Source organism: Budorcas taxicolor, chromosome X, assembly GCF_023091745.1.
Source record: "Budorcas taxicolor isolate Tak-1 chromosome X, Takin1.1, whole genome shotgun sequence".
NCBI classification, from domain to species: Eukaryota; Metazoa; Chordata; class Mammalia; order Artiodactyla; family Bovidae; genus Budorcas; species Budorcas taxicolor.
Window position 1 is genome coordinate 1828986 of NC_068935.1, and position 9994 is coordinate 1838979.

A 9994-nucleotide genomic window follows, 5' to 3' on the forward strand; every position below is an offset into this window, starting at 1 on the left:
CTAGCATATAGGAAGAAATAAGTATTAACCTTTAAGCATATAGGAGAAATAAGTATTAACCTTTAAAACTAATCATGTTAACCTTGGGTTAAATAAATTCCTTTCTTGATTGTAACTCACTACACCCTCAATCTATGGGAATGTAACTTTATTTGGAGGGTGGTGCCTGGTTTAAGAAAAAACACCCTTGGAAGAAATAAATTTTTTGGTTATCAGAAAGAAAGGATCATAAAATGTCAGCAGGTCTCACTCATGGCCAGAAGATGATGTACCTTTTTTATACATTTATGTGAACTACCTGATTTTGATAAAGGTCAGGACTGCTGACTCCCACGTAACTCTATATTCATCCCTATGTGTAACAAAAGGTATATAAGCAAACACAAAAATAAAGAAATCGGATCAGTTTCCAGAAAGACTGATTCCCCCATGTCGCTTCTTTCTTGCTCCCGTTTTTCTGGCTGAATTCCCATCTGGAGCATGGATGCTATTCCACATAATCCAAGTTATTCAGCCTCTTTTTCTCCACTAATCTTCCTACTACACTATCCATTTCTAATCTCTCTCTATATCTGTGATTAAGTATGTATTTTTCCAAAGACGCTGACTCCATCCCCACCTGTGGTTCACCCTGGATCCACCGGGGCTGGACCCTGACAGATATCACATCAAGATCATCATAGGGTGCTCACTGTGGCATCACATATACCAAAATTGGAACAATATAGATTAGCATAGGCCCTGTGCAAGAATGACATGCAAATTTATGAAGCATTCAGTATTTTTGATTTGAAGAATCAGTATTGTCAAAATGACTATACAATCCAGAGTAATATACAGGTTCAGTGCAATCCAAATCAAATTACCAATGACATTTTATAGAGAATTAGAATTTACAAATTTACAGTTTGTATGGAAACACAAAAGACCAGGAATAGCCAAAGCAATCTTGAGAAAGAAAAAACAGAACTGGGGAAATCAGGCTCCATGACTTCAGACTATAGTTAGTACAAATCTACAGTAATCAATACAGTATAGTCCTGGCACAAAATGGACATACAGATCAATACAATATGATAGAAAGCACAGAGATAAACCCACACACCTATAGTTACCTAATCTGTGACAAAGGAGGCAAGAATACATGGTGAAGAAAAAACAGTATCTCCAATAATGTGCACTATAAAACATGACAGCCATATGTAAAAGGATGAAACAAGACTCCCTAATACCATACACAAAAATAAATTAGAAATGGATTCAAAACCTAAATATAAGGCTGGACACTCTAAAACTTTTAGAGTTAAACATAGGCAGAACACTCTTTGACAAACATCACAGCAGGATCTTTTTTGATCTTCCTCCTAGAGTAATGAAAGTAAAAATAAACATGTAAAAATGGGACTAGACTTAGGGCTTCCCTGGTGGCTCAGATGGTTAAGAGTCGGACACAACTGAGCAACTAAGCACAGCACAACTAAACTTAAAAGCTTCTGCACAGCAAAAGAAACAATAAACGAAACAAAAAGACAACCCAGAGAATGAAAGAATATTTGCAAATGAAGCAACAAACAACGATTTAATCTTTAAAATATACAAACAGCTTATGTAGCTCAATATCAAAGAAGCAAACAGCTCAATAAAAATAAGAAGATCTAAATAGACATTTTTTTCAAAGAATACATACCTTTGGCCAAAAAGCACATAAAAAGCTGTTCAACATCACTAAATACTAGAGAAATGAAAATCAAAACTACAATGAAGTATCATCTCACACTAATCAGAACAGCCATCATCAAAAAATCTAAAAACAATAAATACTGGAGAGAGTGTGAGAAAAGGGGACCCTTTTGCACTGCTGGAAGGAACGTATTTAAATGCTTTTGTAAAAGTATAAAAGAGAATCTTAAACTTGGAATAAACAGGCAGTCCAAAGAAAATTGAGAGGCAGTCTCATTCGCTGACACCGTTCACCTCTTCAGGTTGAATCCCTGGCTGCTGGAGTTGGACTCTGGCAAGTGGCACCCAGAACAGGGGACACTAAAGAGTAAGTAACTGAGATTGTAACGCGGGATGGTTAGGATTGTTCCTGTGGGTGGCCGGCTCCCCTCTGCAGTTTAGGCAGGGTGAGGAGGGTACAGAATCAATAAAAATATTCTCTAGAAGAATGGGTTTCTCTGCATCTAAGGATAGACAAATGTTTATTGAAATATTACTTCATATGTTAGCCCATAGAGGCGTTAAAGTAACCTCAGGGAGACTGTCTAAATTTCTACGTTTGTTTTATACTTTGCATGGGCCAGAAAAGGTTCCTGTAGATGTCTTTTCTCTGTGGAATATGAGTAGAAATGTCCTGGACCCCCGTCATGAGGCTGTTAGATAGCCTATGGGGGAGGCTATAGCGGTGGATGGTGGGTCTCCACCTTCTGCGCAGATCATGTTTTCTGCCTTTGACAAAGAAAAGAAGGGAGACTGTGCTCTACCTCCCGAGGAAGGAGAGGGCTTACAGGACGCTGTGGCCGGGCGCCCTGGTGAGCCCCCTCCCCCTCTATGCAAACCTTTAAAAATTTATCCACCACTTTCTGATTTAAGGCGACCACCGCCACCTCCGATACAATTCTACAAAAAAAAAAAAAAAAAAAAAAAAAAAAAAAAAACGTGTTTCTCTTGTGGCCAAATGGGGCCTTTTTTCTGGCAATGTCCTGCCAGGCAGAGACAACGGGCCATGCCAATGCAAACTAATACCAACCCCCCAAAGGCACTTTGCCCCAGATGCCAGAAAGGACATCACTGGGCAAAGGACTGCAGATCTAAATTTCAAAAGGATAGGACTATGCTCACCCCCCAAGTACAGGGAAGTAATTTTTCCCAGTTTAAGGGAAATGGGCAGCAGGGGTAGCCCTGGCCTCAGACAACAATAGGGGCAGCAACCCCAGGTAGTGTAGGACTGGACCTCAGTTCCACCACTGCAGCAATATTAACCCCCTGGCGTGCCAGTTACTCCGATTCCAATGAAAGTGGTAGGCCCCCTACCTGAGGGCATTGTACGACTTGTGCTGGGGTGTAGCTCGCTTTCTTTTCAAGGAATTTCGGTGGTGCCTGATGTAGTAGACTCTGATTATACTGGGGAAATTAAAGTTTTGATCTCGCTGCCTACCAAAACTGTGCAAATTAATACAGGTCAAAGAATAGCACAGCTTTTGCTTTTACCTTATTATCAGACAGGAAAAACCTTGACTTCTCAAGCTAGGTGTCCCAGAGGATTTGGATCTAGTGATCTAGCTTTTTGGGTGCAGGAAATTACAGCTTCTAGGACTTTAAAAGATCTTTTAATTCAAGAAAATAAAATTGCAGGACTGTTAGATATTGGAGCAGACGTCTCTTGCATTGCCAGAAAAGACTGGCACTCGTCCTGGCCGACACGCTTGACCAGTGCCGGCCTGGTAGGAGTAGGGTCAGTGCCCTCGGTTGCTAAGAGCTCACAAATTTTGGCATGGTCAGATGAGAAGGGGGCGCAAGGCACTTTTTGCCCATATGTGGTTCCTTCACTACCTTTTTCCTTGTTGGGGAGGGATATATTATCTCAGATGGGAATGCTTTTATATAGCCCAGATGAAAAGGTTACTAATCAAATGCGGCCAATGAGGTATAATCCTGATAAGGCGCTTGGTAAAGATCAGCAGGCAATTGTTTTGCCATTAAAGGTGGTTCCCAACAAGAATAGAGAGAGTCTGGGATATTCAAATTGATCCTAGACGCTGTTGCTCTTGCTGCAGACCCTATTACCTGGAAATTTGATGATCCAGTATGGATGGAGCAATGGCCTTTAACAGCCGAAAAGTTACAGGCAGCTGAGGATTTAGTTATGGAACAACTTGCAGCCGGCCATATAGAACCTTCTAATAGCCGGTGGAATAATCTTATTTTTGTTATTAAGAAAAAATTAGGAAAATGCAGATTGTTGCAAGATTTGAGAGCTATAAACGCAACAGTGGAAGACATGGGGGCACTCCAGCCGGGCCTCCCTTACTGAGTGACTGTGCCTTTTCAAAATAATGTGATAGTTATAGCTCTACAGGATTGATTCTTTACCATTCCCCTGGCCATCCAAGACTCTAAGCGGTTTGCCTTCAGTGTCACTTCAGTTATTTTGAACAGCCCTATAGAAGCTCAATATTCAGAAAACAAAGATCATGGCATTCGGTCCCATCAACTCATGGGAAATAGATGGGGAAACAGTGGAAACAGTGTCAGACTTTATTTTTGGGGGGGCTCCAATATCACTGCAGATGGTGACTGCAGCCATGAAATTAAAAGACGCTTACTCCTTGGAAGAAAAGTTATGACCTACCTTGATAGCATATTCAAAAGCAGAGACATTACTTTGCCGACTAAGGTCCATCTAGTCAAGGCCATGGTTTTTCCAGTAGTCATGTATGGATGTGAGAGTTGGACTGTGAAGAAGGCTGAGCACCGAAGAATTGATGCTTTTGTACTGAGGTGTTGAAGAAGACTCTTGAGAGTCCCTTGGACTGCAAGGAGATCCAACCAGTCCATTCTGAAGGAGATCACCCCTGGGATTTCTTTGGAAGGAACGATGCTAAAGCTGAAGCTCCAGTACTTTGGCCACCTCATGCGAAGAGTTGACTCATTGGAAAAGACTCTGATGCTGGGAGGGATTGGGGTAGGAGGAGAAGGGGACGACAGAGGATGAGATGGCTGGATGGCATCACTGACTCGATGGACGCAACTCTGAGTGAACTCCGGGAGTTGGTGATGGACAGGGAGGCCTGGCGTGCCGCGATTCATGGGGTCGCAAAGAGTCAGACACTACAGAGCGACTGAAATGAACTGAACTGATAGACGGTTTCAATGGAAGGTTTTGCCTAAAGCAATGAAAAATAACCCCATGTTGTGTCAGAAATTTGTAGACCAAGCTGTGCAAAATATTAGAAGAAAGTATGAAGATCAATATTTGAAACATTATATAGAAAATATTTTCAAAGCTCATAAGGACAGAACCATGTTACAGCAAATTTTATCTGAATTGATTGAGGCCTTGGAAAGCTGGGGTTTAAAAATAGCTCCAGATAGTTCAGTTCAGTTCAGTCCCTCAGTCGTGTCCGGCTCTTTGCGACCCCGTGAACTGCAGTATGCCAGGCCTCACTGTCCATCACCAACTCCCAGAGTTCGCTCAGACTCACATCCATCGAGTCAGTGATGCCATCCAGCCATCTCATTCTCTGTCGTCCCCTTCTCCTTCTGCCTTCAATCCCTCCCAGCATCAGAATCTTTTCCAATGAGTCAACTCTTCACATGAGGTGGCCAAAGTACTGGAGTTTTAGCTTTGGCATCGTTCCTTCCAAAGAAATCCCAGGGCTGATCTCCTTCAGAATGGACTGGTTGGATCTCCTTGCAGTCCAAGGGATTCTCAACAATCTTCTCCAAAACCACAGTTCAAAAGCATCAATTTTTTGGCCCTCAGCCTTCTCACAGTCCAACTCTCACTTCCATACATGACTACTGGAAAAACCATAGCCTTGACTAGACGGACCTTAGTCGGCAAAGTAATGTCTCTGCTCTTGAATATGCTATCTAAGTTGGTCATAACTTTTCTTCCAAGGAGTAACTGTCTTTTAATTTCATGGCTGCAGTCACCATCTGCAGTGATTTTGGAACCCCCCAAAATAAAGTCTGACACTGTTTACACTGTTTCCCGGTCTATTTCCCATGAAGTGATGGGACCAGATATCATGATCTTCGTTTTCTGAATGTTGAGCTTTAAGCCAACTTTTTCACTCTCCTCTTTCACTTTCATCAAGAGGCTTTTCAGTTCCTCTTCACTTTCTACCATAAGGGTGGTGTCATCTGCATATCTGAGGTTATTGATATTTCTCCCGGCAATCTTGATTCCAGCTTGTGTTTCTTCCAGTCCGGCATTTCTCATGATGTATTCTGCATATAAGTTAAATAAGCAGGATGACAATATACAGCCTTGACGTACTCCTTTCCTATGTGGAACCAGTCTGTTGTTCCATGTCCAGTTCTAACTGCTGCTTCCTGACCTGCATACAGATTTCTCAAGAGGCAGGTGAGGTGGTCTGGTATTCCCATCTCTTTCAAAATTTTCCACAGTTTATTGTGATCCACACAATCAAAGGCTTTGTCATAGTCAATAAGCCTTTAAATTAACAAGTCAATCCGTGGGGATTGTCTTGATCCCTGTCTCCTGTACAATGTCACGAACCTCATTCCATAGTTCATCAGGCACTCTATCTATCAGATCTAGGCCCTTAAATCTATTTCTCACTTCCACTGTATAATCAGAAGGGAATTTTTTTAGGTCATACCTGAATGGTCTGGCGGTTATCCCTACTTTCTTCAATTTGAGTCTTAATTTGGCAATAAGGAGTTCATGATCTGAGCCACAGTCAGCTCCTGGTCTTCTTTTTGTTGACTGTATAGAGCTTCTCCATCTTTGGCTGCAAATAATATAATCAATCTGATTTCAGTATTGACCATCTGGTGATGTCCATGTGTAGAGTCTTCTCTTGTGTTGTTGGAAGAGGGTGTTTGTTATGACCAGTGCATTTTCTTGGCAAAACTCTATTAGTCTTTGCCCTGCTTCATTCTGCATTCCAAGGCCAGATTTGCCTGTTACTCCAGGTGTTTCTTGACTTCCTATTTTTGCATTTAAGTCCCCTATAATGAAAAGAACATCATTTCTGGGTCTTAGTTCTAAAAGGTCTTGTAGGTGTTCATAGAACCGTTCAACTTCAGCTTCTTCAGCATTACTGGTTGGGGCATAGTCTTGGATTACCGTGATACTGAATGGTTTGCCTTGGAAATGAACAGAGAGCATTCTGTCGTTTTTGAGATTGCATCCAAGTAGTAAATCCTCCTTTTTCTTATCTAAGGAGGGTATTAAACACCCATACCATGAGTCATACCCCTTTGTAGCTGTGGAGAGATTGTTTACTAACTTTAAATGAATTCCAGAAATTATTAGGGGATATTAATTGAATACACTCACATTTAAAACTGACCACTGCAGATTTACAGCCTCTGTTTGATTGCTTAAAAGGTGATCCTGATCCCAGTTCTAAGAGAGAATTGACTAGTGAGGCCGAATCAGCTCTTGTTAAAGTGGATGAGGCTTTAATTGATCAGTTAATTAGGATTAATATTACCAGAGGATGGGATTTAATTATTCTCACCACAGAGCATACACCTACATGATGCTTGTGGCAAGAAGGCCCATTGGAATGGCTCCATCTACCAGTGACCCCAAGAAAAATAGTTTTATATTTTCCCAGCTTGGTGACACTTAATTATAAAAGGAAGAAAAAGAAGTGTGGAACTTTTTGGAAAAGAAGTAGCAAATATAGTGATTCCATTCAATAAGGATCAACTGCCATTTCTTTTACAAAATATTGAAGATTAACAAGTTGCCCTGATAGATTTCAGGGGTTGAATTTTGTTTCATTTTCCCTCAAGCCCTCTTCTGCATTAAAAACAAAACAACAACAACAACAAAAAAAAAACACATCCAGTGATTTTTCTGAAAAAATTTTCTATTCAACCTCTGAAAGAGGCAATGTTAGTTTTCACAGATGGTTCCTCTAATGGTAAAGCAGTCACAATTATTGATGAAAAATCCCATGTTCAGGTAAGTGAAGAGACATCATCCCAAAGAGCTGAGTTAAGGGCGGTTATTTGGACTTTTCAACATTTGAGAGACCGTATCTTCAAACTTTTGACTGACTCCCAATATATTGTAGGGTTGTTTCCTCATTAGGAAACTGCTAATATTCCAGAAAATAAAACTACCATCTTCTCCTTGTTATTTGATTTACAGAAGGAGATTAAACATAGAGATAAAAAAATATTTTGTGGGACATATTAGAGCACATTCCAGCTTGCCCGGCCCTTTGCATGAAGGAAATGCTTTAGCAGATGCATTAACTAAAGTAATTGATTTAAACTTACATGAAAAGATTGAGAAGGTCAAAAATTCTCACAAAATTCATCATCAAAATGCAGCTGGTTTAAGGTATGAATTTCATTTCCCTAGGGAAGCAGCTAGACAAATAGTTATGTCCAAATTGCCCAACATTTAATCCATCTTCACTATTAGGATTTAATCCCTGAGGCCTTAGGCCTAATGCTCTCTGGCAAATGGATGTAACTGATATTCCAGCCTTTGGAAAACTGTCCTTTGTGCATGTTACTGTGGATACCTTTTCACATGTTATTATAGCCTCTGCTAGATCAGGTGAAGCAGCAAGAGATGTAATTCAGCACTTGTTTCAATGCTTTTCCCAAATAGGACTCCCCGAACAGATAAAAACAGATAATGCCCCAGCTTATACTTTTGCTGCTTTTAAGAGATTATTGTCAGCAATTTTCCACAGTGCATTCAACAGGAATACCCTATAATCCCTAAGGCCAAGCCATAGTGGAAAGAGTGCACCAGACTTTAAAAAGTCAGATAGTTCAATTAAGACAGGGAGAATTAAATATTCCTCTGCACATAATGTTTTACACCATGCTTTGTTTGTAATTAATCAGTTAAAAGTGGACACACAGGGACAGACTGCATTGACGAGACACTGAACTCCTGAAGGGGCTACGACACAGCCTCTGGTTAAGTGAAAAGACCTCCTTACAGGAGAATGGAGAGGGCCAGATACACTGCTAACTTGTGGGAGAGGGTATGCTTGTGTGTTTCCACAGGATTCCACTTCTCCTGTTTGGACCCCTGAGGTTACTAAAATCCCTGAAGTCCTGGAATCCAGTACCGAAAAAAGATGGGGAGACCAGAAGCTTGTCAAGTCCAGACCTGAGGGAGCCAAGGAAATGCCAAAGGGTGAATAACCCTTCACCTGAGGCTTCACCACTAGTACATCACTTCAGGACCTGGTACTTCAGGAGAGACATGTTGATCGGGTTCAACTGCATTCTGCCCCACCTCGTCGCCATCATCATATTTAAAGAACCACTTCCAGCACGGTACCAACTTGGGGCCAGCTGAAACTTCCCACTCAGCAGGCTGAAGAATTATAGAAAGGGGGAGACATGAGGCCACTCCTATGGTAATGTTTGTGGCTATGCTTGCTGTGTTGGCTTGTCAGCCGAGGCCTTCCAGCACAGAAAAGGTTCATTGGGCCTATTTTCCTAATCCACCTTCTTTCTAGCCTGTTAATTGGATGAATGAGCCCATTCGTCTTTTTCTCAATGATACTCTTCTTTTGGACAGGGCTTCTATCTATCCTAATAATGTTAAAACAGTGGTCAGCACTCCCTTCAATTTTTCAGGCGTATCCATTTACCCACCTATTTGCTTTGTCATACCTTCCTCTTTACAAGAAGCAGCTCCGGTTTTGAATGGATGCGTTAGCACTTTCTTGAAAGGCATACGTGTACTGATTCTCCGTGAAGCGATGGTAAGAGAGAATTTTGGTCTTTACAGCTGCTGATGCCGGGGGCACAAGAAATATTTGATGCCTTAAAAAGGCAGCCCCTCATTTAAAGGACTATCTGAGCTGTGCACTCCCCACCTTGGACTCTGGTGAACAAGGACTATAGGCCTGGGAAAGCATAAGCAGAATTTCTGGCTTTCCTCATTGGAAAGAATGCATGTACACCATAAAGTTATCTATTCCCATTGCTGTCATCAGACATTTTCTGACCAAACGGGGGTGCCCCTATCTTTCGAATCAATGATGGGGCTTGATTTATGTAGAGCCTTATAGGTCCACATGGAATAATTCATTTCTCCCTATTCGTTTAGTAATTACTAGGTGGCATGCCAATGGATGGATTCCTCCTTTAGTGAGCTTCGATGGAACGGGTCCCATGCAGCCTGAGTTATGGAAAGCATTGGCTGCTATGGCACCTGTGATTTTACAGAGACCTTTAAATGGACAAGGATATATTGTACGGGCCTGTGTACATTCTCCCTATGCCTTTTTGTTGGCCGGGAATCAGTGAT

At 41.4% G+C, this 9994-nt stretch overlaps 1 non-coding gene across 1 annotated transcript; it reads left to right on the forward strand.

Moving 5' to 3' along the window:
- The first annotated feature begins 684 nt into the window (after positions 1-684).
- LOC128070650 (U6 spliceosomal RNA) lies at positions 685-786 on the forward strand. The gene has a single exon (XR_008201626.1). It is a non-coding gene; the product is annotated as a U6 spliceosomal RNA (small nuclear RNA).
- The last annotated feature ends 9208 nt before the right edge of the window (positions 787-9994 follow it).